The 25,594-nt window shown below is 46.3% G+C and overlaps 1 long non-coding RNA gene across 1 annotated transcript in view; it reads right to left on the minus strand.

The window, feature by feature from the left end:
• LOC140844742 (uncharacterized) overlaps positions 1–25,392 on the minus strand; it is a 37,051-nt gene extending 11,659 nt beyond the window's left edge. Inside the window, exon 1 of the long non-coding RNA XR_012123232.1 lies at positions 23,549–25,392. This is a non-coding gene — a long non-coding RNA (uncharacterized lncRNA). The remainder of the gene's footprint in view (positions 1–23,548) is intronic.
• Between the last annotated feature and the right edge of the window lie 202 nt (positions 25,393–25,594).

Here is a 25,594-nt window from a genome sequence, read left to right on the forward strand (position 1 = left end):
GAGACTAGGGATGCTGTTAAAAATCCTATAATGAATAGGGCAGCCCCCACACCCACGAATTATCCAGCCCCAGATATCAGCTGTGCTGAGGTTGAGAAATCCTGCCTTCAGCATCACCAATTTGAGAAACATATGTATTTTCATACATTTGAGAAATTATATGTATTTTCAGATCCGTCCTCTCCCCAAGCTCTGATTCTGCATTCATTCCTTCATTCATTTATTCATTCACTCTATGTACATATATTGAGCACCTACTATAATATGCCACACCCTATGCAGGTGCCAAATAAAGTGACCAGTACAAGTAGCCTCAGTCCCTGTCCTCAAAGAAGATACCACTTTGAGGGAGAGATCAACATTAAGAGAGACTTGCTGTAGGGCAGACACTGCTCTAAGCACTTTACGAACTCACTTAGTTCTTACAACAGTCTTACGAGAAAAATACTGTTATTATTACTGTTTTATGGGTAAGATAATTGAGGCATACAGAGAGAAGTTAAGTGACTTGCACAAGGTCACACAAATAATGTGTGGAAGCAGAATTCAAACTCAGACCATTGTTCTCCAGGGTCCATCTGTGCTTTCAACCAGCACACTACACTGCATCTCATATAAACATACACACAATTGGAATTACAGCAAATTATTTAAAAAGAAGGAAGACACAGTTATGAGTGTCTATTATAAAAGGAGGCTGTAACCTAGACAGGACGATCATCAGGAAATGGTAGCTGGGCTAAAATTTGAGGTGTTAATTAGACAACAAAGGGAAAGAAGCACATTCCAGACAAGAGACAGCATGTGTATTAGTTTCTTATAGCTATTGTAACAAATTACCACAAACTTAGCAGCTTAAAACAACACACATTTATTATCACCCACTTCTGTAGGTTAGAAGAATGATATGGGTCTCAGCAACCTCAAATCAAAGTGCTCCATTCCCTTCTGCAGGATCTTTGACTCTTGTAGCTTCTAGAAGCTTCCTGCATTCTCTGACTTGTAGCTCCCTTCCGTCTTCAAAGCCTGCAATGGTGGTTTAAGTCCATCTCACAACAAATCATTCCAGCCTTCTTTTCTGCCTCCCTTTTGTACCTTTAAGGACCCTTATATTGGGCCCACCTAGATAATGGAGGATAATCTTCCCAGGTTAGGATCAGATCATTAACAACCTTAATTCTATCTACAACCTTAATTCCCCTTTGCCAGGTAATGTAACATATTCACAGCTTCTGGGGATTAAGACATGGACATCTCTGGGGGTCATTATTCTGCCAATTACAGATTGCATGTGCAAAAGCTCTGTAGAAGAAGGCCCCCACGGGGCTGCAGAAGATCCGTGTGGTCAAAACAGAGCAAATGGGAAGCAGACAGAAAGCAAGGACATAGCGACCAGACCTCATGTGCCTTGGAAGCTGGGTTAGAAATTTGGTCGTTCTCCTGAGAGCAAGAGGAAGCCACTGAAGCACGCTCACCAGGGCCCTGGGGACAAGGGCATGATCAGACTGGCATTCTGAAAGGTCACTCTGGTGACGGAGAGAATGGGGGCCAGAGTGGGGGCAGGTCGAGCAGGGAGAACAAGGACTCTTGCCCAAGGCCGGTGCTGGAAGTCTAGGCTGGGATGTAAAGCAGACTGAAGAAGGAAGGTGAAGATTCGAGAGGTATTTTAGAGATGAAATCCATGGGACTTGGGGAATGGGTGAGCAGGAAATGGAGAATGAGGGAGTGAGAGGGAGTCAGGGATGCTCCTGGGCTTCTGGGTCAAAAGGCAGTGTCACTCACAGGGGATGGAAACAGGAAGAGTATATTTTGGGGTGAAATGCAGCTTTGGATGCATCAAATATATTATGTCCAGGAGGATGTACCAGCTAGGCAGTTGCATTTGTGAGTCTAGAGCTCAGAGGAAACGTTTTCTTTACAACTGGTAAACTGATGGCTGGATGTCTCCAACTCAATGTCCTGCTGGCCTCTCAAAATCAATATATCTCAGGCCAAGCCCATTCTCTTCCCCAAAACCAACTCCAAGACCTGTGTCCTTTCCTTGTTAAGCAGCACCATGCAGAGGCAGAGGCTTTACCTGATGTATCTTGCCAGGCCCTACTAGGCTTTGCAATGAGTCTGGCCCTTGTAAGAGGTTAATAAATGTGGTAGAACAAATAACAGAAAGAATTCATCTATTACCTCTAGCCAATCCCCACCTCTCTCTCTCTCTCTCTCATCTCTATCTCTCTATCAGTCCCTGTCTCCTGCTTCCCCTACCACACCCCATTTTGTTACTTTCTGACAAAAAAGTCAGATCTGTTTAGCTTAGAAAGATCTAAGATCAAATTCTGTTGTGACCCTATCACCTGTAGACACAGGCCCTTTGACCTTAAAGCTGCAAAGGACTCTGCTTCCTCTGGAACCTCAGCCAGGCACCCAGAGAGAAACTTAGCAAAAATGACAACCATTACTAGATTTTATAACTTGTTTGGGTGTCTAAAATCCTGGTTATTTCCTGTAAGAGACAGGCCTCACAAAGCACAGCCGTAAATTGATTTGTTTAAATATGAAGCTACAACTTGTTCAATTGAGTAAGTATATTCCTGTGTGTATTTATTTTGTGAACTCGTGGTCTTTGTTCTTTAAGGTTTCCAGGAACTGAACACTCATCTACCACATAGACTTGGTGTTCAGAAAAACTGGAGGAGAAAGGGGAATAGCGGCTCACAAAGGAATGTCCCACTGTGTCAGGGCCTCCCCAAGCTTAAACTTGAATTCATCAATCAGTCAGAAAAGCATCTGCTAAGCCCTGCTGTATTAGTCACTGTAGAAAAAGAATTATATAGACATGGTCCTCTAAAACCTCACAGCCTGAGACTATTCTGCCTTCCATTTTTGCATGACACTTGTTAGATTGTTAAACACGAAACTGGACAAATATAAAGCAGCATGATAAAAGAAGTTCTGGAATCCTGTTTAGTTCAAATGTGAGCTCATGGCATAGCAACATAATGATGACCAAAAAATGTTCCTTTTCTTCATTCATTACATACACTGTGTTGAATACCTTATCATTCTTCACCAAACAAGGGAAAGACAGCAGGAAGAGGAAGAGAAAACCTGATACAGATCCTTGCTGGAACTTACATTCTAGAAGGAAAGATAACCAATGAACAAATAAGCCTATAAATACATAAGAAAATGCTAGGTTTTAATAACTGCAAAAGGACTATGTGAAATGTTGTAGGTGGTACTTAGTTTAGGTAGGCCTAGTTAGCAGCTGACATTTAAGCTGAAACTTAATCGACAAAAAAAAAAATTTATTAATACAAAAATCTGGGGGAAGCATTGCAGGTATTTCTCCACTAAAAGTTCCAAAAAGCCAGGACTAAGTTCTCTTTAACATTATAGTCCCCAGAGTTACTACTCTGAGGTGTCACTTCAATAAATGTAGGCACTCAATAAATGTGGGTGATGTACATCTGCTATGTATGGTTCCAAACCAGGTGTATATGGTCTTTAGAATATGGACAGTTATCTCCAGGACCTACGTAGCATCATCTTGCTTTGCAAGTCTCCCTCCAGCACTGTAATTATGACAGAGCTATGTGCTAAGACGCCCCAAGCCAGCAGACCTAGTCCTTCCTCCTATCTGACTCTTTCCTAAGGGTGGAAATCTCACCAGGACTCTCTTTCTAATATTTTATCCATTTACCCATCAATGGGCTCAAGGCTTTGTCCAGTTTCCATGTGGGATTTGCTTTGCTTGGGCAACTTAGGAAAAGCAGCAGGAAAACCCCTCCCTTCACAACTAAACCACAGCAGATGAATTGCCTGGGCTGGAGGACTCCACATAAGCGGTGTCTGGAGATCAGACTGTCCCAGTCATCTCTTCCAGGACCGTACTTCCCCCACCACAAGAAACCCTTTCTGCTGACCAGACCCTCACAGCTACAAATTTGGTCCATTTCTGGGGAATTTGTTCTTGCTACTGAAAGCCAGTGGCTGACTCATTCGTGGATTCAACATAATCAAGGAAAGACCTGGGGAACTTGAAGATAAGTCAATGGAAATTCAACAAACTGAAACATGAAGGCAGAAAGAGAGTGGAAAACAAAACAAAATGAAACAAAAACAGAACAGAGTATCCAAGAGCTGTGGGACAGTAAAAGCAAAGCGCTGGAAATACAGTGGTTACAGAAACTGGATGGATCCTAGGTCTCTTAGCTCAATCCATCTCTGCCTAGCCCCTCATTAGTTACACAGAATTAACTTCAAATCCACCCAGAAAGTCAGCTCTCAGTATTTTTCTAAGAAATCTTCCTTAGCAAGCAAATTATAATATTCTAATATGAAGCCAGTCTTAGTAGTATGAAAATGATGTTCTCATGGTTGGGAGCATTAAAATAGGGTTGCCAGGTAACCTACAGAACACCCAGTTCAGTCCGAATTTTGGATTTTTAGCTCAAGATACATCTTGCACAATATTTAGGACATCTTCAGACTAAACAAAGTCATTGTTTCTCTGAAATTCAAATTGGATCAAGCATTCAGATTTTTACTTGCTAAATCTGACAACTCTGCGTTAAAAGCCACCATGCAACACACTCAAAAGCACCTCCTTTCTGCCCATGCACATTTGTTATCCCTAATGAAGTGTCAAGGATCTGTTCAACAGATGACCAGGCAGTGGGTGCTCTGTGAAGCATGGCACACAACACAGAGCAATGGGGGTGGAAACCTGCTACAGGGGAGGGAGCTTCAGATTTGGAATCAGAACATCCTGCTGGGGAGCCAGCTCTGATTCTTACTGGCAGGGCCTGGCATTGCCTCTCTGCCTTGGCTTCCTAGGCTATAAAGTGGTGATAACAGCCCCCACCCAGCCCCTCCCACATCCCTAGATGATCCTTGTCATGTCTCTCTGAGGGATGTTATTTGCAAACCATATAGGAACACCTGTCCGTCAGGAGGTGGGTGTATTGCTACTTAAGGGAAGAGATGAGAGGGAGCTGTCTTGTGTGGGGAATGCAGGCTAAGGAAAGAAGAGGCCTCAGATGGCCTCTGCATAGTTTTTGCCCCTCGCTGCCATTAGCAATACCTGCTGCCATCAGACCTGCCCAATTTCCACGCCCACAAATGGCATTTCAAATCCTTATCGGTCCATCATGCTTATTTTTGCGCTTTGCCGGCGCGGTACACCGAGCATAATCAGCTCCCCTTATATAAGTGTGGCAGAGCTTGGCCTGCTCTCTCCTGAGAGAGGTTACTGCCAAGGGGAACACAGGAGACAGCAGTGATACGAGACCCTGTCCTCTGAGTCATCCCTGATGCCAGCTGGGTGAGGTAAGTGTCTGTTGGGGGCACCATTCACCTGCTGGCTTCTGGCCTCTCTCTGGCGGTGATCAACTCCTAGCAAGCTGGCTGGGGTGTGAGTAACGGGCAGGTTTGTTCCATGTAGCTCCTGGCTAGGAAGTAGCGGCCTGGATTCCATACATCAGCATGAGGGCAGATAGCAAGCTGGCTCTGCCCCGGAATGACTGCTCCCAACCTGGCTTTCCAGGGCTGCTCCAGCCATCAGTCTGGACTTCTGGACTCCAGGACCCTGGGCCCTGCCTTCCACACCCAAGGTTCAGACATTCCATCATAGATGCCCATTGGTCTGAATGGGCCACCTTTCCCCTGCTGTCATTCCCACACCAACACAAGGTGAAATGAGGCTGAGGGCCTCCTCTGAATCTGAGAAATAAAACTCATGGGAGCAGGAGCAAGCTACCCTAGCTAGGCTCACGATCTCTTTAGTCCATTATGAGAGGGAATGTGTTCTCGCCATAGGTAGACTTGACTTAGACCGCAGAAGGAACCTTACACACTGCCTCGGATGGAGACCCAGGGACCAGCACATCATTCCAGGGGGACACAAAGAGCCCCTGTACTTTGTGACCCAGAGCAAAGGAAAGATGAGGGCCCAGAAGGCCAGTTCCTGAGAAGGGAATATCTGTGACTCTCTAGGCCATGAAAATAAGCTACTGCTTGTCTAAAGGTCCGCGTGGAACCCACAGCAGCCACAGGGACATATTCCAACATAGCAGGTCTTCTCAAAACCCAACTCAGGGGGCGGGACAACAGCGGGCTTTAAATTCCTCTAGCCAGATGAGGCCCACCCAGGACGGCAGGCCCTCCCACTCCTGACCCAGGGCCACACCCTGCCTTGCAGCCTCAGAACCGGGCAGCGTGGGCTGCTGCACCTCAGGCACGGGGCCCACCCAATAAGGCAAAAGGCTGGTTTGAGGGAGGAGAGGATGGGGGTGTGCCTGGGGGAAAATACAGAAAGACTCCCACCAAGGAGCATCTCAGGCACCCCAGCACCCAAGTCTGGCCTGGGGCCTCCCCCGCTTGGCTCTCTCTGACATAGCTGCTCTCTGTCCCTCCAGATCAGATCTGGTTTCACTGGACTTGGAACTCCCCAAGCCCTTTCCTCCCGTGAACTGATTTATTTGGATGCATCTGTCAGAGCGTGACTGAAGGGTGTCTGGACAGCCAGGAGCCCAGCTGTGGCAGATGTTGCCTCAAAATGCCCTCCGAGCAAGGCTCCTGTGGACTTTGTCTGCCCCTTCCCCTCCACCCCCTTCTCCCCCGCTCCTGGGAAAGACACAGGGAGAGACTAAGAACATCTGTGCAGCCCACGAGAACCAGCAAAGGGAACAGGGTATCCCAGGGCCAGGAGAGCACGGGAGGCATGGTAGTGTGGCAGGTGCCAAAGAACGGGGCTCTGACCTGATCTGGCCGTGAGCAGAGTCTGTGACTGAGCAAGTCTGTGGGCCTCCCATTGCCTATTCTCAGTCCATTTCTCGCTCTGACACTCAGCTCACCAACTCTGACAAGACTTTTCCAACCTGACAGGCCAAGTGAGTCCCTATTCCCCTGGATCACACAGCACCAGGCTCCCTTCTAATAAAGCACTGCAACACAAAATGATCCAAATTCCGGGTGCTGAACAACAGGGTGCTGCTAAACATTTAACAACTGGCTCTCCAGCGAAAAAAGTATACATAAAATAGATTTTGCTGATAGAAAGCATACGATCCACCAATAATAATAAAATATACAATACTCCTCATCATAAATTCCACGTGGCCAGTTTATTCTCATTGAATGTTTTCACAGATTGCTGCCAAACTCTTGCATCCGTGGCAGGCCTATGGTGGCAGTTCAGCATGAGTTAATCAAACAGTGTGTGTGTCAGCCACTTTGGGAAATCCCTGAAGACTGAGCAATTGGCTCTTGAGACACCATAGGAGCAGACCCCGCTAGACAGTGGGCCCCTGAGAGCAGGGCCTGCAATTGTTCCTACCTTCAGTCCCCGTGCCAGACTGGCCCAGTCACTCATCGCGGCTCAGCCTTCAGGCTGCTTCCTGAATTGAACCTGCTCTCCTTAATTTACCCAAAGATGAAAGCCGAGCAAGCAGGCTCTGGTAAAGTGGGAACAGGTGTCCAAAGGGAGTGTGGCCAAGGATGAGTGATGGCAGGTGGTGAGCAGCCAAGAAGACTCCATAGATGGGGTGAGTCAGAGACTGGAGGGAAGTGAGAGGCACGGAGCTGGGAGAGCAGAGGACAGGGGAGGTGTCTCACAGGAGGGACAGCACAGGTAAAGGCATGGTACAGGCACCTCCTTCTCTGGCACCCAGACCACTCATGGGTGCTTCCCTTTGACCAAGATCAGCTGTCCACTATGTGCTAAGCAGAGTGAGGAAAACAAAGTCCCTGCTCTTGTGGAGATAAAGGAAGAGGCCCAGCGTATAGCAAAGAAAAACCCCAGTGGGAGAGGACACTGTGGGAAACACCTGCCTTCAATATGAGGGAGAACTTGACACAAGCCCTAGTCTCTGAAGGTATTAAAGAGGTGCTTCTTGAAGAAAAGTTAGGCATGGTTATGCAAAGAACATGTTTCTTTCATGCAAGACTTCTCAGGGGGTTACAGGCTTCAGTGACTGCCAAACTTGCCTTATGGATGGAAGGAAAGAAAGTGGGTAGGTGTCCTGGGGTGAAGACCCAAAGGCTGTGGTGTTCGGTCAAGCAGCTGCGGAACCCTGCTTCAAAGTCCAGGTCACTGAGAGCCAAGGAGGGAAAACCAGAGGGGAAAGCCGGTCCAGGAAAGCAGCTGCTCTTCCTGGCTTAGCTCCTGCTTGTTTGTCCTGTCACCCCTTCACTGCCCCTAACCCCCAAGAGAAACGGGTCCCCAACCCCTGGTGGTGCCTGCCCTGGGTAGGAACTCCCACCTCCGTCTTTCTAGTAGCAGGGCCAGCCCTGGGCTGTGGAGCAGAAGGCCTGACTTGGCAAATAAACAGGCCGCTCAACCCCTTGCTCTTGGCCAGAGTCCTGAGGGAGCAATTGGAGCCACCTGAGAGCCCCAGCTGAGGCACAGGCCCTCCCAACTTGCCTCATCACATCTGGAATTAATTAGGCTTCCCCAGGGGTTCTAAACTGTGTTCCATGGAAACCCAGCATCCTCCAAGGAGCCCTAGAAGTCAGACAGGCAATGGAGAAGGTGGCTGGGTGGGGCTTCAGGTTCCTGCCTGCCTTCACCACGGAAGACACTTCTGCCCCCTGAGGCTCTGCACGAAAGAAGCATCTGATATCTGGGAAGAAAAACACATCCTCCACACACTCAGGGCTCCAGGCTTCACCTCGGGTCCCTCCAGACATTCAAACAGCCACCTCCTAAGCTCACCTCCCTCCGTAACAGTCTTTGGCCTTTGCCATGAATTTGATGGTTGACCAGAGATCCCACTCCACACACACTTGGGTCTATCTGCCTCCCAGTTCTGGGGCAGGGAGGCAAATGGAGGAGAAAACTCAAACCAGAGAGGAGATGGGATGGAGTCAGCAGCAGAGCAAGGATGACCAGACAAGACCTTTGTCGTCATCTGCACCGCTTGACAGCCCTGCCCACCCTCACTCCCAGCCACAGCCCTACCTCACCTCAGGGCCGCTGCCCACGATCTCAGGAAAACCCCTGTCTGCTTTTTGGACTGCTTCTTGGTTTCACTTAGAGCAGACTTTGCCAACTTCTGAACCAGCCCTGAGTGACAACCATTTTCCTCAGGATTAGAAATCCCTTTAGCTGAGCCTTCATGATTCTCAGGCTGGGAGGAACATCTGGGAGGACATCTGGTTCACCAGCCAACCTCCCTCACAGATGGGCCTTCGTGGCATCAGTCCGGGTTCCTGCCACACCGCCAGGCATGAGGCTTTGGCCCCTGCTCCGGCCAGGACTCACTCTGTGCCTGAGGAAAGGCAGCAAATGCTTCTGAGCCCATTTCTGTCTGCACTGCAGGAACCCCTGCCCCATCAATGTCCTGAACTATACATTATAATGATATGCAAAGCAGTGACTTCAAAGATAGTCCAGTGTCTCAATAAAGGCAGAGAACTAGCGGTAATTTAAAGTGTCAGCATCTTGCAATACTGTTCTGAGATACAAAGCCGTAGTGTTTTGTTTTGTGGCAGGCTGAGAGAATTTCAGTCCAATTCCTCTTTCTGTCCCCCAGCAGCCACCCGTAAGATGGCCTGACCTTCACTGAGAGGCTTTTGCCACTGTAATTTTCACAGAAACCCTAGATAGTCACCCCTTATCTCTCTTGGGAATAAAGTGGCCAGGGCCCAGGGGCTGAGTGGGAAAGAGAGAGCCCAGCCCAGGGCAGGAGTTTTCTGGAGGAGAGGTGGTGGTGGTGAGGAGGCCCCGGCACGTGGGGAGCGGGGTCGGCCACGTGAGCTGCACCAATTCTGGCAGTGGCCCCACGAGCAGAGCTCCCTGGAGCCAGCCAGTCCAGTCAGACTGATTAGGCCAATTCACTCTTTATCTGGGACCAGCAGATAAGACTGTGGGCCCAGAGTGGTGACTCTGCGATGCGCCCAGTGCGAAGGAGACCTGGGGAATCCTGCGGCTGATGGGAGGGTGGGGGTCACAGACAGAGCTCCCTCACAAGCCTCCTTGGCAGCCAAGGTAGTGATGCTGGGTGCCCCACAGGCTCCACCTGAGTACCCTAGGAGGGCTGATTAAAACACAAGTGGCTGGGCCCCTCCCCAGAGTTCCTGATTCAGTGGGAAAGGAAGGGTCTGAGAACCAGCATGTCTGCTGAGTTTCCAGGCGATACTAATGCTGCTGGTCCAAGGACCACACTTTGAGAACTACTGTCCTAGGCCCTTAACGAAACCTACCACATGCTGTGATCCAGCTCCCTCACTACTCTTGGGGAACAAAGATCAGAGGGGACCCTACCCCTGGAATGCCCCTGCGGTGGCCTAGGCACTGAGGCGCTACTAACGAGCTGCCTCCCCTTCCCCATGCACAGCGTGAGGAGACTGGACTGAGTCGTGTCTTTTCTGCACTAGAGTTCCTGAGTCCCAGACAAGGAGAGGAATGCCCTGCCTCCCCTGCACGTTTGCCCCAGGCCAGCTCCATTCCCTCCTTAAGTTGGATGTTGTATTAACCAGATGCAGACTTCATCTTTCATGCTGGCTCCCAAACCATTAGCTCACTCATGTCCAAACCCCGAAGTACCCGTCTGAAAACTTTGTCAGCTTTTCCCCCATTTCCCACCTCTCTGTGTCCTTATTGCCATCTTTCTCGATAGGGGATTTGAGCAAACTATTCATTCTGATGAAGATGTCTGATGCATTTTTTAAGATCTCACATCACCACTTTTCACCTGGGGCCTCTCCTCCCTTCTGTGCACTATCACACTAGAACCCTGTCCACTGTCATCTGCCCCAGGGGGCTGACAAACGCTGTCCCACTCTGTGTCTCCTACGCTGTAACAGAAGGCACTGGTTGCCCTGGCTACAACCTCATCCCAAATCACAGAGGGGAACCCAGGCAACCCAATTAATTCCTGCCCTCTGAATTGCTAGCAAGATCTTTGGTACTCACACCAAACTTGCATGACTCCACAGATTTCCCTGAGGAGTGATGGGCCTGCAACCAGACACCCTACACTGCGGCCCATTCTTGCTTGCAAATAACAGCCACAGAGAAGAATGCTTGCTCTTCTTCATCAAATGGTATTTTCTTCTCTCTCTCTCTCTCTCTCTCTCTCTAAATCTACTCCATGAAATCTGGAAGGAAACTCAGAGTGTGGGTTATAATTCTGAGCTCCAGTTCCCACAGGGGAGAGATGGGCAATGACAGCAGACCCTCAGGTGGGCATTCTGTGGGTCTGTGGGTCTCCACACAAAGGGTGCTTAGTGAGAGTCTCTTTATTCAGCACAAATTCCGCCAGACACATCCTCTCATTGGACTAACAGTCAGAAAGCTGCCAAAGACCCATTTTCCTAGTGCTGCAGGTAAGAAAAGCTGAGATCCTAAAGGGAAAAGAGGTGGCCCAGCACTGCACAGCTAACTGTTCATGGGGCAAAGAACAGAGCCCCAGTCTCCCGGACTTGAACTGGCACGCACCCTCACAGCACACTGGCCCTGGGGCTATCACCTCACTCTGGTCCACTGCATGTGCCCACATGGGTGGTACTGGGACCAGGGAAGACCTCTTCGTGTTCCACAGGAGGTAATGAACAAGTTCACCTCACATGGGGTGTGCTGCCTGCTGCCCCCTCCCCACCTCTTACTCAATCTCCCAGACATCTTTGCCCAAAACCCCATTGCACCTTCCTCCCGGCCAGAGGAGGCTGCTCAGCCAACAGGTGTGTCCTCCTAGCATTTGTGCTATTTGATGCCAGGGAACAGGGTCCAAACTCCAGACAAAAAAAGTCAAAAGCAGAGCTGGGAGAAGATCCACATATATAAGTGATTCTCCAAGAGAATGCTACAGAACACCAGCAGTTTTCCTTAAATGCAGAGTTCTACAGACAAACACACTGAAAACTCTGGAAGCCTGCTTTGGGAGAGAGCTAGTTCCCCCTCTCGGAGGACAGGCTCTGTGAGCCCTGCAGGAAGGGCTCTGTTTCCCAATCTTACTGGGTTCTGGCACCCTTTGTCAACACTCTCCGGGTGACTCTGTGGAATTAGAGATCAGCCCAGCTCTATCTATCTAGGCTAACAATTAATGTTTAAGACATTTTAAACAGGCACCAAGAGATCATCTAATCCTGAGGTTGATGCACTAAATCTGGTTGTGGCCCATTTTTGTACAGCCTTTGAACTAGGAATTTTTTTTTAAACATTTTTAAAGAGTTGGGGGGTGGGGCAGGAAAGGAAAGAAATATGTAACAGAGCATGTGTGGCTCCAAAGTCTAAAATATTTCTTATCTTTTCCATTACAGGAAAACCAGTCAACCCCTGACCTAGTCCATCACCATCCCTCGTACACCGAGATGTGGTCCCAAGTATTCTCCACAGAGAAGGCAGAGTATCCAGACAAGGGAGACACCAGCCAAGGCAGCCGTCCACCCCATTAGACATCAAAGCTTTCTCTGAGGTGGCGAGAACACATCCTCTGACCATCTCTTCCAGCGCTTGCAACTAAGACGGTCAGCACCGGGGAGCCAAGCTGGGCCGGGGCCCCGGGCCAAGGGAGAGAGGGACAAGGGGCAGGCTGGGAGGACCTCCCCACCCCGGGGGAGCTGAGACTTAGGGCTCTGAAGAAGAACAGCCCCTCCTCCTCACTGGGGAGGTGGGTGTGGGGGTGAGCTCCGCGTGCCTGCAGCCTGACTCCCTCGGGACGCCTGGCCCCGCCACAGAGGGCGGGAGAGCCCCCTGAGGCGCCATGGTCGCTGGAGAGTCCCAGCTGGCAGCCGGGCAGGCCATGGTTCTCTGTAACCCGACCCAGCCACGGAGGACACCGCGGACGGGCAGAGGGGCAGAGCAGCATGAACGCTACACACAGGGATCCAGGGCATTTGGTTACGAAGTTGCACCAGCCATTTCCTGGAATCCAAGGGGAATGAGTTCTGAGAATTGGCGGGGAGGGCGGGTTGCTAAGAGGAGAAGAGGGGAAAAAAGGCAAACAACTGGCTTGCAAATGTGCAAAGGGAAGGAGAGATCTGCCCACTTGCAGGGCAAGGCAGCTGGAAGGTGGCCTTCCCAGGGCGAGAAGTGGCCCTGAGCTGCCTCTCTCCCCAGCTTGGAGTGCCCCAGAGGCAGCCAGGGCCTCCAAGCTAACACTGCCTCTCCAAGCCTCCTTCTCTGACCCCTGGGCACCGGAAAGCCCTGGGCTGAGAGCTCCTCCAGTGCTGGCAAACACAAGAGGGGCCGAGGAGCCTGGCCCACAGTGCCTCCTTTCCCCGCAGGAGGGAGAGAACAGAGGTGCTGGCGAGCTGCTCCCTTCCATCTCCTGCCTCCTCTTCCCTTCCTTCCTCCAGCACCTCCTCCACCTTTGCCTCTCGCCTCTGCAAGCCTGCCTTTTCTCATCCACTCACCTTCTCTTCTGCCTTCTATTCCTTCCTTGGAACTTCTTTGCTTCCAGTTGCCCCCATCCCCTGTGTGGTTCCACATTACCCAGTCAAGGATAATCAGGATCCTGGTCCCAAACCCTGTCCATGCCTAGTTGGGTTTGGAACTGAGAGCAACAGTGGGTGCTTCTCTCTCCCAGCGGTCCCACACATTCTCTCTCCAACCAGACATGACATCAGGAGGAGCCAGGGTGGGTGATAGTGACCGAAGGAAGGCTGATTCTCCAAGCCTCCTTCCACCCAATGGAGGGTGCCTGCGAGACCCTGTTGTCACTTGTAGGGAGCTGAAAAACCTCCATTTCTACAAGCTGTCCCCACCCCCACCATGCATACTTTGTTTGCCTTTTTCTATCCCTTTTCCCTTCACCCACCAGCACCAAAGAAAAACATAGGGACCACTGAGGTGTTTGCCTATGGCAGCCACATGCGTTAGCCATGAAACACCGAGTTATAATATAAGGTGGCTTCACCCACTAAACCATAGGCTTCTTAAGAGGAAGACTTGTGCCTTTAGTTCAGAAAAGGTACGTCCATCACTTAGTTGTTTAGCCAAGGAAATCAAACACGTAAAAAGGAAATGCAAAGAGGCCCATTCTGCAGACGATGCATTATCTGATATCTTATCATCAACTGCAGATTTACCTAAAATATAAACCAAGTTGAATGTCTCTTCCAGTAGCCAGCGGACAGCGTGCCATCCCAGGTTCACCTAAAGCTAGTATAGGGCAGAGCAGTCCCTTTCTTTACCAAACAAATCTTTTTGTTTCAACCCCAATTTGTTCCTGGGATCTGCTGGGTGCTATACACAGTGGTTGAATCATATGTAAATGACTTTTGAGGATGACATTGTGATCTGATGCTCACACACAGAAACAAAGTAAAGACTCAAGCAAGTTCCTTGGCCTTATGTGTGAGGCCTTCCTAAAGTAGAGTCCGTGACCCTGGATGCCTAACCATCCTTATCACTGGTTTTCCAGCCAGGAAAGTCCTGCCCTCCTCTCTATGTCTACCTCTCCAAGAAACTTTCTGATTCTCCTTGATGTGTCTGATGTTTCCCTTCCTGAAGCTCTCAGAGCACCAGTTGCCTGAATCACCCACCTGGCCCCTGAACCCAGGTGTGTTGTGAGCTGGCTTTTTCTGCATCTACATAGCAGAAACCACCAGCGCTCTGTGCAGATCTCCTTAGATTCCTTTTCCTGGTTCTTTGTGTGCTTCCTCAGCTTTGGTGAGCTTTTCCTTCCCCAGGGCGCCACACAGATGTCCATTCTCCTTTGGAGAGCCGTCTTTGGCTTACTGGAGCCACTTCACCTGCAAGTAAGCAGAGAGCCTGACCTGCCTGGAAGTTAATGACCTCATGGGCTGACCCCTGGCTCCCTTGTTGTAGAGCACACATCAGTCCGGATCTAGTCTCAGGAAATCGAAACCATACCAGTCATTTTCAAATAGAATATAATATAAAGAATTATTAACTCAGTACTAAGAACAAAAAAGGCCAAAGGGAATATTAAGGTAACAAAAGTAGCATTTACTAGAAGCAACTAACTCTCAATCTGGGGCGGGGTGAGCAGGGGGGGCGAGGTAGGGGACAAAAGGTAGTGTGAGAACTGCTGAAACTCAAAAGCTTGGAGGAAGACACCCCCAGGGTAGAAATACAGTCCTTGGAAAGGGGCTGTTGCTTTGCCAGAGGAGGGGCCCCAGGGAGCTGGGATCAAGAGCCCTGGAAAGGGGGTGTCAGTCAACTGATGGTGGCATTTCTAAGAGGGAGCAAGGGGCCTGGTTCTGTATGTGTGAGAAAAACTGCAGACTGGAACCCCAACTGCCACTGGAAGAAAGTGCCAGAGTGAAAAACCATTGGTGAGTGATGCTTATGGGAACAGAGCACAGAGAGGAACAGAAAGGGAACAGGAAGGAGCACTGGCCCCACCAACTGGCACTGCCTTGCAGAGAGGAATTAAATATATTCACCTACAGAACCACTAGAATCACATTACCTGCAATGTGTATATTCCACGGAGAGTTTGAAATTAACAGAGGACAAAGCCAAAACTGAAAGAGATTTTTGTTTTGATTCAACATGCCTATACTCAGATGTATGCTCAAGACATCTTTCATATATGTCTTAGTTTATTCTGGAAGACAATAAAGAAGATCCCTACTTAAGACACTTAGCTAATAAGGTCCTTGAAAATGGAAAACTATAGAACATCCCAAATAGAGAGGCCCCCGGTGATTAGCTAACACAACCTCACTTTCTCCTTCACCACTAGCACCTAGATGAGAAAACTGAACCCCAGAGGGGACAGATGGTCAGGTCAGATAGTGGCAGGTATAGCCCTGGAGCTGGAGTCATCTTTTCATTCAACAGGTATTTATTGAGCATCTGCTGTTCCAGCCCCAGCCAGATCTAGGCCCTTGGAAAACATCAATAAGTAAAACATTCCAGGAATTAGAAGAAATGGAATGTAAGTGTGGGGTAAATAGCAGAATTTCCAGAATATCCTGTCTAGCCTTAGTCAATTTGTGTATCAATAGGTATTTATCTCTGCCTCCTCCTGCAGCCCCTGGGCAAGCGGTGGAGAAATAATGGCCACTCTCTCCTACCTTCCATTCCTGGTACATATTTGGTCTGGTGTCTGCCCGTCACCAGGGACCTGCTGATGGAGCTCCTCCCAGAAGGGGTGGACGGAAAGAGAGTGCACCCAGGCAGGGAATCATTAGCAGCAGCCAAAGGAGACGGGCAGGGCCCAGCCTAGCTAACGAATTCAGGCAAGCTGTGAGCAACAAGATCAGTTTCTCCCTTTCCCTTGACTTACTTTGGTTTCACCAGTTTCATAGGGGTTTCACCTGGGGCCAGGAACACCCTGCCCCCCAGAGCTACAATAAGCTACACTGTAACAGAGATATTTTTGTGTGCATCTCTTTCTTTCAAGATACTCTATTATTTATTTAGGGGGGCTTCATTTTTTCATCTATTTTAATGGCAGACCTCATCATTAATCAAAAACACTTAAAGGTTGGAATTAAAGGGGGAAGTTTGAGGAGGCAATAGAACACACATGTGATAAAAATTACATTTTCACCCAAGGGGACTGGCCACCATGGTTCTAGAGGTTGTAGGATTGTCCCAGTTTCAAATATTCTGCTCTCTGTGACTAGTAGATCCTAAGTACCTTGTGTCTTGATGGTTTGCGTATGTATGTCTATATCCATACTCCTCTTGGAAGGGTTTTGATACCAGGACTGGGCCACACAAAGGATACCAGTTCCGGAGGAACGGACTGTCTTAGATATAGTAGGGAAGCTACAAAAACCAGAAATCAATTGTTTATCCAGTTCTTTCCAGAAACTATCTCCCTACTGAGAACTTTTAAAAGACCTAGTAGGAAACCCTAGGGAAAATAGGGAAGTCAGAGTTTATTTAGGGATTGAGAATTCTTAGGTTCTGTTCGCCTTGTTGCTAATGAGACTCAGGCCCATTTTCTGTTGGTGACAGATATCAATGTGCCCTGAGCCTGTAAAATTAGAGGCAAATAGATCAAAAAGGAAGACAGAGAACATACTGGAAAATACACATGTGGCTTCAATTCATCCTTCACCTGATTTCTAATAAAAAAATATGGCCCCTGCTCAGGAATCCAGGGGCTGAACCAAAATGTGGATTATCTTGATCTTTGTATTTCCCTCTTTATCATGATCTTCATTTTTCTCTTTATCTCTTTCTTTGATTACTAGTTAATTCATGGGAAACAGACAAGACAAAGGAAAATCAAGTCCTTTCCAATTCTACGGATCAATGCTTAGCCTTTTCTTTCTCAGAATTTCTTAAAAGCATTTGGAAATGTATATTGAAATTCCAGGAGTCCTGACATTTACTCCACTTATCCTTTCCCACATAGTCATAGAAATGTGAACACACAGCATCTAGCAATTTGTTTATTACATGGATAAACAGAAATAAGAGTGAGCAACAGATGGTAAATTCGGACCCTTTGAACACTCGGTAACATATTCCCAGGTTGGGACTCTTTGCTAAGAATCTGTTTCAGGTGGCTTATGTGCATGCACACCTGTGGGCATGTGCTCTTTTTAGTTGATACTACAAAGAAGCATTTCCAGAATAGACAAGACAGGGAATCCAGAATGAACATCACCCATCCCTTTTCTATTCAAGTAGCATAACCCCCTAACCTATCCTAAATAAGCAGAAGACTCCAGTGCTAACAGTTCTTTAAGCAATAAGATTTTGCAACACCTCTTTGTCACCTACTCCCAGGTCATTGCCAAACTTTGCTCTAAGTGCTCTTACACTGCGGATGGGATGATAGGTCAATAAAATATCTCTGAAAAACTATGTGGGGAAAATGTATTAAGAGTCTTAAGGATGCCTATAGCCTCTTCGTCCCTATAATTTCACTTCCACAGCTGTATCTTCAGAAAATATTTAAAAATACTAACAATACTGAATAAATATGTGGCTCTTTCTATCCATTTTTGAATAAAAGCAAATAATTGAAAATGTACTAAATATAGGATGTTGGTCAAATAATTTATGTAAATCCAAATAATAGAATGTTATGCAGATATTACAATGCAGATATATGTATATATACAATACAGAAATAGATAAGTATGGATGGAGAGACAGATCACATACAAGCAATGTTAAATGTAAAATAACACATTTTCCATCTCATTTTGGCTGATGCCCTAAAAAGCAGAGACTGAAAAATAGCAAAGCACTATTTCCACTTACTGAAGGCACTAGGCAGCCCTCAAAGGGGGCAGTTAACATTCCCAAGGGAAACCTTCAACTACAAGGGGATGGAAGTTAATGGATCAAGGTCCCAGCCTCCCAGCATCTGAAGGAACAATGCTGAGGTAAATTTCATGTAGTTTCTTGAGGATCTCTGCTGGGATTGAGCCACAGGTGCCCAGGGCAGTAATCGGCTCAGTAATGCACCATTTATTCTCTCCCTCCCCTGTCCCACACACCCTATCCTGTCACTCCTGCTTCTTAGAATCTACTTCCCCATATAAAATCTGTACTCAGGTCCTTATTTCAGGCTCTACTGCCAGTGGGTAAAATTCACTCTTAAAATGCAATACCCTCTTGAGCTCTAGTTTTTGACATCAAAAACTCAGGAAGAAAGTCACCTCCAAAGAGCTGTTTCTTTCTTCCCACCACCTCACCCCACCAAAGCAAAGAAACTAATTGAAAATATAGCTCTTTGCTTCAAACAAGGGAGGGGACAGGCTCAGAGGATACACACACAGTCATAATTCAGTGAATTATCCTGTCACAGCATGATCATCGTCACTGCCACTGTCAATGCCAAACACATAAAAGTCAGACAGGGATTCACAATGCTGGCAAAATACACATGGGGCCAAGACTTTAGTGCAGTTCCTCTGCCTACCAATTATCTTGCTGCTTCAGCTATTTAGAAGAGGGCTGTGTTTTAGAAACCACAGTGTTTATACTCACCAAAATACAATGCTGACTGTCAGGGGTGGGAGGACAATGATTTGTTAGGAGTCTTTCATTCCCAATATGGAATGCAAAGCCCATCTAGGCAGACAGCTGGCTCTCCTCTCCTTTTTCCTGATGGAGTTCAATCTACACTTCAGGAAAAAAATAAGGCTCTGAGGCTAGGAATGAAGCGGCCCTGAGAGTGTGTGGTCCCAGGAATCTGAATATATAGGACTCCAAAGGGAAGAAAGCTGCCCTGTACACAATCCCAGATTCTTATCCTTGGCTCCCCTGCCTAGAACATCAAACTGGCCTCTGGACTATTTGATAAATGTGGGCAAGACATAAATGGAACCAACAGGGTCAATAAGGGTAGATTCCAAGGGTTTAAGATAGAGGTTACAAAGTCAATGTCTTTAGGGTCCAGGCCAGTAATATAAGTGAAACAAGTACAAATTTGTAGAGACAAATTGAAGAGTACTTGCCCCATCTAAACAGTACTTTTGAACTCTAGTCAATTGGGATCCAGTGTTGCTAGACAAATTTTTAAGAGCAACCAAGAAGTAAAAAAATCCAAATTTACATGAAAGCTACTAACTTCAATGGTAGCAACTAGTTTAAATGTTTTCTACCCGGCCAATGTTGGCTTGCATAGTGTGTCAAATAAAACACATTTGTGGGCTATAGTTAGCTCCTAAGTCACCAGTTGGACATTTGAGAAAAAGATAATCCACTGTAATTGGAGAATGTGTTGAAATAGACAGTGAACAAAATACTAATGGCCAACCAGAAAATTTTTTAAAAAAGAAAGACTTTAGTGAAAGACCTATACCCTGAAAACTACAAGACATTGTAAGAGAAATTGAAGAGGACACTAACAAATGGAAACTCATCCCATGCTCAAATGGCCATCCTGCCCAAAGCAATCTACAGATTCAATGCAATCCCTATCAAAATACCAACAGCATTCTTCAACTAACTGGAAAAAATAGTTCTAAAATTCATATGGAACCACCAAAGACCCCCGAATAGCCAAAGCAATCCCAAGAAGGAAAAATAAAGTTGGGGGGATCTCGCTTCCCAACTTCAAGCTCTACTACAAAGACACAGTAATCAAGACAATTTGGTACTGGCACACGAACAGAGCCCAGACCAGTGGAACAGAACAGAGACTCCAGATATTAACCCAAACATATATGATCAATTAATATATGATAAAGGAGCCATGGACATACAATGGGGAAATGAAAGCCTCTTCAACAGCTGGTGTTGGCAAAACTGGACAGCTACATGTAAGAGAATGAACTGGATCATTGTCTAATCCCATACACAAAAGTAAATTTGAAATGGATCAAAGACCTGAATGTAAGTCATGAAGCCATAAAACTCTTAGAAAAAAACATAGGCCAAATCTCTTGGACATAATCATGAGCGACTTCTTCATGAACATATCTCCCCAGACAAGGGAAACAAAAGCAAAAATAAACAAGTGGGACTATGTCAAGCTGAAAAGCTTCTGTACAGTAAAGGACACCATCAACAGAACAAAAAGGCATCCTACAGTATGGGAGAATATATTCATAAATGACATATCTGATAAAGGGTTGACATCCAAAATATATAAAGAGCTCATGCACCTCAACAAACAAAAAGCAAATAATCGAATTAAAAAATGATCAGAGGACCTGAACAGACAGTTCTCCAAAGAAGAAATTCAGATGGCCAACAGACATATGAAAAGATGCTCCACATCACTAATCATCAGAGAAATGCAAATTAAAACCACAATGAGATATCACCTCACACCAGTAAGGACGGCTACCATTCAAAAGACAAACAACAACAAATGTTGGCGAGGTTGTGGAGAAAGGGGAACCCTCCTACACTGCTGGTGGGAATGTAAATTAGTTCAACCATTGTGGAAAGAAGTATGGAGGTTCCTCAAAAAGCTCAAAATAGAAATACCATTTGACCCAGTAATTCCACTTCTAGGAATTTACCCTAAGAATGAAGCAGCCCAATTTGAAAAAGACAGATGCACCCCTATGTTTATCGCAGCACTATTTACAACAGCCAAGAAATGGAAGCAACCTAAGTGTCCATTAGTAGATGAATGGATAAAGAAGATGAGGTACATATACACAATGGAATATTATTCAGCCATAAGAAGAAAACAAATCCTACCATTTGCAACAACATGGATGGAGCTAGAGGGTATTATGCTCAGTGAAATAAGCCAGGCAGAGAAAGACAAGTACCAAGTGATTTCACTCATATTTGGAGTATAAGAACAAAGAAAAAACTGAAGGAACAAAACAGCAGCAGAATCACAGAACCCAAGAATGGACTAACAGTTACCAAAGGGAAAGGGACTGGGGAGGATGGGTGGGAAGGGAGGGAAAAGGGGGGGGAAAAAGAAAGGGGGCATTATGATTAGCATGTATAATGGGGGGGCACAGGGAGGGCTGTGCAACACAGAGAAGACAAGTAGTGATTCTACACCATCTTACTACGCTGATGGACAGTGACTATAATGAGGTTTGTGGGGGGAACTTGGTGATGGGGGGAGTCTAGTAAGCATGATGTTCCTCATGTAATTGTAGATTAATAATACCAAAATAAAAATAAATAAATGAATAAACAGATAGATAAATAAAAAGAAAGACTTTAGGAAATGAGTTGTAAAGGGGCAAAAGGGACTGCCCTCAAAGTTCACTTACCAACTTTAATTTTGGGCCAGTTTCAGCACCTGCTATAATGAAGTATAAGGATAATAGTCGCTGTAGCATCATGCCCACTTGCATCACACAAGGGCCTGACCTATGAATAGCCAGTGAGCTCTCTCCTTCCCATCACTGGCTTAACCACCTGAGGAACATCTGGTTTGGCACTGGTAGATTCTGTGCCCCAGCCCCACTCCCCTACTCCCACCCCGCATCCCAAAGTGACCCTTTTACAAGGAGTCTAACACCAAGATGAGTAGAAAGATGGCCCTCCGGATGGACACCAGAAGGAGGCAAAGGTCCATGAGTAGAGAGAACAAGCTGCCACAGAGGGTTTGGAAATGGAGGAGTCAGACCAACACTTAGGAACCAAAGGAGGATGATTTCCTTCTTTGGAAATTTCCAGGAGTTTTGCCCACAGGACTCTGAGAGTAGAGAGAACACTGAAGAAAAAATACTCTATGACCTCTATCTTTCCGTGATTTTTCAAGTTAATCATTCAGTTGTAAAACTGTTTCAGTTGTAAAATGGAATGACAGTCAGCACAAGCTCTAAACATTTTTGTAGTCTTATTGGAACATGGCTGTGGCCATTCAGTCACTATGGCTGCTCTGCCCTGTAAAGACTAAAATACATTCTACCCATCCCTCTTAGATATCACCCGACATAACTCCCAAAAGCTGTTGCTTGGTGTAACTTGGGTCAGGATTTAATTCATACAGAACTTTCCCATCAATAAATATTGAATGACTTAGACATTAAGATTCAAAGTTCTCTACAATAAATGTCAAGCTTTGAGCACGTAGTAGGCAGGTCTCCCTCACTGTTATTTTGACTCTAGACTGTAAGCTCTTGGAAGGCACATACTTGTGAACAGGGCCAAGTTCAGTGTAAATCTACAAAAAGGGTGAGTGAGATATGGATGACTGGCACCAGAATGAAGCAGGAAAGTCTACTCACCATTGCTTTTGCCTACTTCCCAGGACTACGCCAGTGTGTGTGTAAAACACACTACTGCAAGGTGCTATCACATGACATAGTCTAACATTGCTAGTGACATGAAACTAGAACCTATTGCAGATGCCTCTGCTCCTGGGCACAGGGACACCTGCCTTAACATATCTTCTGTATCTTCCTAAATTCACACTAAAACGGTGATCATCCAAGAGCAAAACCACCATGAGAGAAACCCACATTCTACCGGGAACAAGAAACTCATCAACGTGAAATATGACAAAACCCAGGGTGTCTACCCAACTCTGTTGAATTATAAAAAGGCAGTTCCTCTCATCTTTCCAGTTTCTACATCTTTCAGGTTTCAAAGAAGATAGGAGAATTGATACTGAGGCCTTAAACTTACAGATTAGCTATGGCCATGCTGGCGTATGATTGTTAAAGATTTTTACATTAGTGATCCCTGGGGGGAGGCAGGCTGTGCTCCACAGAACTTTTGTAGTCTAATGGTGGTAGTATGAGCTGGTAGCTTCATGTGAATTAACAAGGGTCACATTCAATTACACAAAGGATTCCGTACAGTGATCAGAATTATTTAATCTCAAGGAGCCCCAAAACTACATCACATCTAGAGTACACTATTGGGAGAAGGTTGAGGACGCTGTCCATTTAAATGCTCCAAACACACATATGCCATTCTAGGCCTATGCTATATTTTTGCCCTTCTATATGTTTACAGTTCCTGGGCTTCATGTTGACAGGACCTGGGCTTGTTTCCAGAAAACTGGGCATCTTCATTACTAATTAACAACAAATGAAGCTAGACATGTGAGTGATCTGGTTACAAGTTTTAGGTGGTTATGCTCCTGGCCAAGCCAGTCTAGAATGTTTATCAAACCAAGTAAGTGCTTTTCAAATACAGAAAGCATCTCAACCTAACCCCCTAACCAAAACCCAATCACGCATTTCACTAGCAAACCTCCCAAACAGGTACAAAGGAGAAAACCACCCTTACCTTCCATACCCAATCCTTCTAGTACGTAGGAAAGGCCAGGGCACTCCAGGTTGGCACCAGTCACTCTCCAGCTTCACAAAAACATACAGAAACACCATTTGTCTCTGGAAGGAGAGAAACTTTATCTAGAGACCTGGGCCAAAGAGGTAAAATCAGTGATGATGATGGTGGTTTGGGGCCTCCACCCAAAGAAGCTCTTGTTTTCATTGGCCATGGGTGAAAACATGACATGGAAAAACATGGATTCCAGTAGCGTCTTCAACCAGGGCATTGGCATACGCTACTGACTAAGGAGACAAGAATGAGAAAATGTCGGAGTTACACTCAGGGACCTGCCCAGCTCAGTTTCCCAGAGATTTCCATCAGCTACAAGATCAGAGAGTTTGAGAAACCCATCTTCACAAAGGTAGGTCCAGGGAGGCTCTACAGCATAAAGATGGCAAGCAACGAACGCAGAAAGTCTGCTTCATTGCAGGACTGGTGGGGAAAGTGGGGGAAAGTTTTTTTCAGTGGAAAAGGGGAAATGCTAGGGAAGAGCTGGAGACAGACTTTGCAAGGCAAATGGAAAGCGAGGCTTTGACAAAGGCATGATGTTTTGGAACATTTGCCAAGCTAGGAAGACAATTCCTCAGGTTTGATAGTCCCCTTTTGTAATCAGAAAATGTCGGTACCTTGTTGTCTTGTTCTTTTTCTGGTATAACTTCTTTGCTTTTGGTCTCCGTGGCAAACCCTTCAGATGGCATGCTGAACGCTTACAAGACTGCACCATTTTCTTACATTCCCCACTCTGGCCAGCAGTAGGGTTCTTGCTAAAGGAGCAGCTTCCGCCTCTTCCCTCTCCCCTACCCCAGGTCCATTTGCCCACAGCAGCCGACTCATCACTCCTTTTATGTATGAAGACAAGTGACCATGACATGGGCCCTCCTGATAAAAGGCCCTGATGATGGATGATAACTTGTCACATGGCTGAAAGTCAACATAAGAGCTTGGTTGGGTGTTTGGGGAGAACTGAGGCATTTTGATAAGTCAAGGAAATCCCTATTGGAATCAGCTGGCTGCCCATCAATATAAGAACCACCCTGTATGATTAAACAAAGTAAACTTCTCCCAGCCTTTCAGACACAGTCCAGCATTTTCAAAGCCTGTATCTGTTGGCACACTTAGGTATGCTTCCCTGGCTCCCTCATCTGATTTCTAGAAAGAACTCTATAGCAAGAACTTGAAGGGTAGGGTATTTTTTAATTAATTTATTGAGGTATAATTGACATATAATAAACTGCACATATTTTAAATGTACAACTTGATAAGTTTTGACATGGGTATGCACCCATGAACCTATAAACACATATAAAGATAATAAGAATATCTTTCCCTCTCAAATGTCATCCTGCATCCTTTTCTGATCTCTCTCTCCTACCCTCCTCAGTCCCCACTCCATTCCCCAACAATGTAGAATTCAAAGCTTTAGTCCAACTCTTCTTTTTAATCTACTTCCCCTGCCCCATTCCTCATAGTCACGTCAACCTCAAGAAGCTCAATGTCTGAGAAGAGAAGATATGCAAATAAATAAAAAAATTCTGGACAGAATCTGGTAAGTGATATAAAATATGCTGAAAAGATGAATAATAGGAGTTCACTGTAGACATAAACCCAGAATTTGGGGCCTTTTTTTGGCTTTTGAAGGACATAGGAATTCATCAGATAAAGATGCTGAAAAATAACAGTACAAGTAAGACACTGAATTTCCCATGAACACCTATATTTTTTCTACTTTCTAAATAACCCAGTTTGGCTGGAACAGCAGAGGTTGCCTGGGGGAGAGAATAAAAGATATGGCTAGAACAAGGTTGGGGTTCGAAGTATGGCTGTAAAAATGAACTACACATTGTAGACAATAAGGAGAGATTCAAACAAGCCTCCATAATAATATAGTCCAAAGGTAACAAGGATTGATCACAGGCTGCTACCCTGGAGTGTGAAAATGGCATCTTGAAGGAAGACTAACAAGGACCAAGAAAGGAGGGGAAAGAGTACAAGAACACATTG

The sequence above is a fragment of the Manis javanica genome, chromosome 12, assembly GCF_040802235.1.
Source record: "Manis javanica isolate MJ-LG chromosome 12, MJ_LKY, whole genome shotgun sequence".
NCBI classification, from domain to species: domain Eukaryota; kingdom Metazoa; phylum Chordata; class Mammalia; order Pholidota; family Manidae; genus Manis; species Manis javanica.